The sequence below is a fragment of the Xyrauchen texanus genome, chromosome 9, assembly GCF_025860055.1.
Source record: "Xyrauchen texanus isolate HMW12.3.18 chromosome 9, RBS_HiC_50CHRs, whole genome shotgun sequence".
NCBI lineage: Eukaryota > Metazoa > Chordata > Actinopteri > Cypriniformes > Catostomidae > Xyrauchen > Xyrauchen texanus.
Genome location: NC_068284.1, coordinates 31483667 through 31490751, shown reverse-complemented (window position 1 = coordinate 31490751; position 7085 = coordinate 31483667). Strand labels below are relative to the sequence as shown.

At 36.0% G+C, this 7085-nt stretch overlaps 1 pseudogene; it reads left to right on the top strand.

Moving 5' to 3' along the window:
• Window positions 1-1178: 1178 nt before the first annotated feature.
• The window catches only part of LOC127649715 (translation initiation factor eIF-2B subunit gamma-like), a 73467-nt pseudogene continuing 67560 nt past the window's right edge, over window positions 1179-7085 (top strand).

Sequence of the window (7085 nt, the reverse complement as noted above, 5' to 3'; positions counted from 1 at the left end):
GAAAAGCACTATAGATATGACAACATCTTGACTGGCTTCACCTAATTCATGAACATGTTTATTTTATAATAACAATCATGTGTTAAAGAAATGTTTTAGGAAAGTTGGTTTTAGCTGAATTTACTGAATTCAATTGGTATTATGAATAATCACTGGTAATGCCATATTCCATTTGAATATTAGAAGGCATGTGCATAAAAATGCAATGTCCCTCAATATGTGCTTAATACTCCTTGTATGTTAAGTGATGCAATGCAAGCAATTTACTGTACATTTATTTTTGTTGTTAATGTGATGCTTCAAATAAATGTATAAATATTCTTAAATTTAGCCTAGTCAAACCTGCTAAGGATACAATTATTTTTCATATACATATTGTAAGATGTGTAAATATGTTCAATATTTTGTAATATTGTGTTTCAGTAATTCTGTGGCACATATTGCCAAATGTAAGCTCACTGAAAAACAAACAGAACAATAAATGTTTAAAGGAGCAAAAACATTGATATCAAGCGTTTAAAATGGATACTGCAGTCCAAATTAAAAAATATTGGAGAAAGTTGTCTCACCCACCCCCTCCTCCCCAGACTCGAAACTCACGTGGGTTGCCAGGTTGAAGGCACGCAACAGGAACGAGCCAACTAACAATGGCAAGCAATGAGCCTTACACTGTAAGTTGATCTGCTAATGTATACGTTTGCAAATTATAATAATGTAAATGTTAGTAATATGCGTAATATGACTCACATTTACATATATAAATATATAATAATGTAAATGTGAGTAAATGTGATAATGTGAGTGTCACTATTGAGGAGGTAACTAAAGCCATTAGGAAACTATCAACGGGTAAATCTTGTGGCTTGGATAAAATCTCTGTGGAGCATTTAAAATTTGCCAGTCATAGAGTTGTGGTATTACTTGCTTTATGTTTTTCTGCAATGTTAATGCATGGTATATTGCCCAGCTCTATGCTATCTGTTGTACTTGCACCTGTAATGAAGGATAAAACAGGGAAGATCTCTTGTATTGACAATTACAGGCCAATTGCATTGGCTTGTGTCATATCAAAGGTTTTTGAAATTGTGCTCCTGGATAGATTTCAGAAATATGTTGTCACCACTGATGAGCAGTTTGGTTTTAAAAGTCAACATGGGACTGATATGTGCATCTATGCCATGAAAGAGGCTGTGAGGAAGTACAGAGGGCAGAACTCCACTGTGTTTCTGTGCTTCTTGGATGCCTCCAAAGCATTTGACCGCATCAACCATGGCAAACTGTTTGAAAAATTGCAACAGCGAGGGGTTCCTCCCTACCTAATCCGGATACTAGGTTTTTGGTACACACATCAAACAATGCAGGTTAGATGGGGTAGTGTGATATCAAAACCTTTTTCTGTGACTAATGGGGTGAGGCAGGGTGGGATCCTGTCACCCATGCTTTTTAATCTTTACATGGATGAACTCTCCCGAACTTTGAAAAACTGTAAGACCGGCTGCATGATAGGGGAAAGACTAAACAAAGTCTTTTAACCATTTAAACCATTTAATTTATGCTGATGACCTGGTCATTATGTCACCATACTCTGCAGGCCTCCAGCAATTGCTTGATGTGTGTACTGAATATGGTGAACGATATGACATCAAGTTTAATCCGAAAAAGACTGTTGTGATGATTGTGAGGTATGGAGAGCAGCGTAATGCTGTATTTCCCATGTTCCACTTGTCAGGAAGGGATCTGGCAGTTGTGGAAAAAGTGAAGTACCTTGGTCACATTATAAGGAGTGACCTCTCTGATAATGATGACATCCAGAGGCAGTACTGTAAATTGTATGCACAGGCAAATATGCTGGCACGGAAATTTGGAATGTGTACAGAAAATGTAAAAATAGCCTTGTTTAAAGCCTACTGCACACCACTCTACACTGCTCACTTGTGGTGCTGTTACACAAAAGCTGTATTTCACAAGTTACAAGTAGCATATAACGATGCTCTTAGGATTCTTTTGAAAGTACCTCGTTGGACCAGTGCAAGCCAGTTATGTGTGCAGAATGATGTGAACACATTAAATGCTGTAATAAGAAATGCTGTTTATAAATTTATGATGAGACTTATGGACTCGCAAAATGAAATTATAATTGTTTATATATGGCCTGACCAGAGCAGTACTAGGTACAGTTCGCTGCTTTGGAGGCACTGGAGAAATTGTTTATATGGATTATAGTAATCCTTTGTTTTTATCTGTCTGTCTGTCTTCTTTGTATGTTTCTTATGGACCTTTTTTTTGAGTCTGAAATAAAAAAAATAAAAAATAAATAAATAAAATATAAACCTGAGGAGTATTCCAGAAAGCAAGGTTAACTTACCATGACATTAACTCTGAAGCTGCTCAGTTGATTAACCCAAAACTTTCTTACGTATGTGGGTTCCAGAACACCTGCGCTGGGTTAGTTCACTAAACCATGAGTTTGAAACTCAGAGTTTGTGCGCGTTCTTGGTTAACTCAGAAAGGCATTCTCAGCAGATCACCGAATCCATAAGTTACCATGGAAACAGACATTAAGATGAAAGGTGTGCCATATTTCAGTGAAGCAGAACATGAAGTTTTAATACTGCAAACGAGCATTATTTCATCTTTACATGTAATAGCGATAGGTGCTACTCTAGTTTAGGACTGAGAGTTTGCTTGACAGATTTTTAAATTAATAAAACTATAAAGTTCTACCGTACATATAAAAGCTTAAATCAACATTAATATTATATCTCTCTCACCTACATTAATGTTTAATAGGTCAAACGTTACATTATATGTTTGCACTGAACTTCATTATAAGTATTAACATTCACATTCTATTAATATTATGATAGGCTATATATTTACTATGGTATTTACCATGATATGTGCATGCTAATTTGATTTTACTGTATGTCATGTGAACCTAATTCCTTTTTTTTATTATTCCATTTGATGTATTAAGCTGGGGATTCTAAAACTTAGAATAATGGCACCTTTAATTTCCCACAGTTGCTTATGGTCTCATTGTATTAATAGACCCTCTTTCAATTGTAGGATCTCCACAGTTGTCATAATTTTCCATTGATTTAATGTAATTCAATTCAATTTTATTTATAGATCACTTTCAAAAACCACACTGGGTACCAATGTGCTGTACAGGAGTTACAAAAATAACATACATACAGCTTAAAACTGCAACAAGCATTTAAAACCAACAAAGACAGGATAATATATATTGACCTAGTACAATTTATAATGCAATTAATTAAAAGCTAGGGAAAATAAATACGTTTTTAATGCCCCCTAAAAAGACACCAGAGATGGAGATAATATCACGGCCAACGGAAGCTCATTCCAAAGTCTAGAGGCTGCCACTGATGTAACTCTGCTATTAACAAGTTAATTTACAAGTTGTGTAAATTAAAAACTTTGTGTCTTACCTAATGTAACATTAGTAGCCTTCTCCCCTGTGCCTGGCTGTGATGCATATAATCCATCCTCCTTGCCAAGAAAGTTAGTAAAATTCATCCAAGCTTTCTATGATTCCTCTCTTGCCGATTGATACAGCATAGCCAATCCACTCATTTCAGCTTCAAAAGTCCACTTGCGACTTGTTTAGAATCAGCTTTGCAGTTTTTTTGTATCTCACATAATATAACTTTGACTGTTTGCTCTTTTGAGCTATAATAAAGATTGCTCGTTCATTGCCACGGCTGCTAACGTTAGCATTGCTAATTTGCTATCGTGTGCCTTAACTCCGCTCTAACTTCACTCGGCTCATTGTGGCTCCGCTCCGTTTTTCACCTTATTTCCCAGCCCGCTCTTTCTCATCCTAATTTTACAATGTTTCAAGTTACAAACACACACACACAGCACCATCAATATCAGCACTGTCTGATCACGGTGGGGCCTTCTTGGATCGACTCTGGTATTACATACAATGTTATACAGACCCGCAGCAATAGAATGGGACCCAACCCGGGTCTCGGGTTAGGGTGGACACGTGAAGGCCTCTAATGTAAGCATTCAAATGGTCAACATTATGGAGGTCAGTGGATTGCATAACTGACAAACTATCTGTAAAAGTTGTGATGGGGAATAAAAAGGCAAGCCAGCTTATTCTGTTCTATTGCTGAAAAGTCTCAAGCCTAATATGTGACAATAAATGGCAGAGTGCCTTATTTTCTAATGAAGACCAGCTTGTCTTCAATCATGCACATACTCTGAAAAAGGAGACATTATTTAGGCCTACCCATGTTCTTACAAAGCTGTTTTGGGCAAACGAATGCAAATTGACAGTGCTGGATAATAACTACATTGCAGAAATTACCTTCAAAAATAAGAACGTTGGTGTTTTTGTAGAAATAAATCATAATTCATAACTTGGAACCCTATGTTCCCTTCATTGCTTGAGCTCATTTGAGAGCCAGTAGAGGAGGCATAAATTCTTGGGCATCTGTGTTTAATACCTTAATCATAGTAAATGTTTATTGTTCACACATAGCCGTTTAGACTAACTGTTCAGTCCAGCTGGTGTGGAGTTTGTGGGTATGGCCCTTTGCTTGCCTAGCAGTATAGTATGCACCTTTATGTGTGGCACAGTCTGCCATGTTAACAGAGTGCCAGCCAACAAGACCCTGCAATGAGCTTTTACAAGTCTTAGCACAAACTATGGTAAGAAAGCTGCTTTGCTAGAAAATATTTGTAAAGTAATGCAGGATTCAGGGAAAAAGTATTTTCCAATTGGCCGAAACACTCTATCTTTCACTGGGCAGAATGTGATTTGATGAGGATCAAATCATCATGAGGATCATTAGTGATGAAGAGGTGTGTTTCATCACTTTAAGACACTGTAAGCATGGTGACTAAATGGAAGAAACAATCTCAGTGTGAGCATACACACATTCATTTGAGCATAAGCTTGTTCCCATAGGCAAGTAAAAGCAGGCATACACAGCATCACCTATGTCCCGTGTGAGCTGGTCTGGGGTCAGTGGAATGATGTGAGGGCCAGATCATGTGTGCCACAGGGGGATCTTTGATTCATGCAGTCTGGCACTACTGGGTCCAAATCCACAGAGTGCCTCATTTCACCTGCTGAAAACTCAGCAGCCAGAGACCACTAACTGTACAAACATATGATGTCACAACCCTTTTTCAACCCTTACAAACATTAACGGGCCTGCAGGACATGTGTGGGGTTTTTGTGTAGATGGGGTGGTACATGTCATTGACATGTTATTGGTGTTTCTTGTGTATGGTGTAGCCCAGTGGTTAAAGATCTAGGCAGGTAACCAAAATGTACCGGTAGTTTTTTCAATCCCCACAAGGGGTGGATCTCTCCTTTAATATCTATTCAGTTCTTTACAGTCAATTGTTGATCAAATACAACACATCAACATTTAATTCTAATAATGAATGACATGGATGTGGTTAATAAGCCATTTGAGTCCGTTAATATGCACTTATTTACAGACATACTTTAAGACAGACATTTTCTTAAAGAAACTGTTCCGATTTTTAGCACACATTCTACAAATCAATGTATATTTTTAAATGCAAAATATAAAGTATGCATTAAACAATAAATGTAAAAAAATATATGAAATATAATATCATATTTATTGATGGAATACACAGGTTTGTACATTTTTTAAAAGCTAAAATGTGACCAAAATGATGAAGAAAAAAATACAGGTCCCCTGTATAATTTATAGCATTAGCTGGGAGATTATTTATTCCATATGTAAGCAAAATGGACATTATATCTGAAATATAAACATATGAATCAATACTTAATCAAATCGGAATCTAATCAAACAACAATTAAAGGTGCACTCAGTAACTTCTGTATTTGTGTCATCTTGGATTTAAACCTAGCAGCTTGGATGCAGCATCATGTGTATATATATATATATATATATATATACACATGATATATATATATATATATATATAAAATATATATATATATATTTTTTATGTTATGATACTTGTTTATATTTATGCAATATCATGGTGTTTGGGTGGATACTAGGGGTTACTAGGTGGTTCAAGGGCATTACTAAATGGTTGTTAGCTGCTTACTGGCCCAAGTCAAAAGAGACCATCCCCAAGTATCTATGATGTTCTGATCACTAGATATGTGTGGGAATTACGGCTGAGTGATTTGGACAAAATTTCCATTGGCGTTATTTTGAACATTTTTGCAATTGTGTTTTAAACTGATATGATTATCAAAAAACTGGTAAGTGATTCCTCATGGCCAAATTTGGAAATGTTTTTCCCATGTTCTACTGCCAAAAAAAAAAAATGTATATCCACTTGAATCCTCTTTAAAAGAACCAAACGTAGACATTTTTCACTTCAGACACAAACAAACAATCAAATAAATAAATGAATAAAACAGTGAAACAAATAGGGGGAAAAAACTCTGTCCTCTTTGTATTAACATTGTACCTGTCCATTGTGTAAATGTGTTTGTCCACTTTGTGATCGAGTCTCAGCCCTCTATTCATAATTATTATTATTTTTATTTTTGGAACCCAGTCAACTTGAATATTATATTATTGTAATATTATTATATTGATGATTATTATTATTATACAATAATAATGGTAAAAGAGTTAAAAACCGTCTAGCTCAAGGGTAGCCAATCCTGCTCCTAAAGAGCTACTTTCCTGCATTTAGATCCAACCCTAATCAAACTCACCTGAACCAGCTAATCAAGGGCACCTATTATGCCCCTTTTCACAAGATGTAATTTAAATATTTGGTGTCCCCAGAATGTGTCTGAATTTTCAGCTCAAAATACTGTACAGATAATTTATTATACCATGTTGAAAATGCCAATTTTTGGGTGGGAATAAAAATTCGCTGTTTGTGTGTGTGTTTCTTTAAATGCAAATGAGCTGGTGCTCATTTATTAACAGTAGTGTCTGTCAACAGTCGTGGGCAGGAGCTGTACAAAGTGACATCACTTTGTACAGAATCTGCGAACGGCTTGTTCTGAGAGAGTGCTTATGATTAATTGGGATTTAATAAAAAGGACTGGGTGGATTTTTATCATT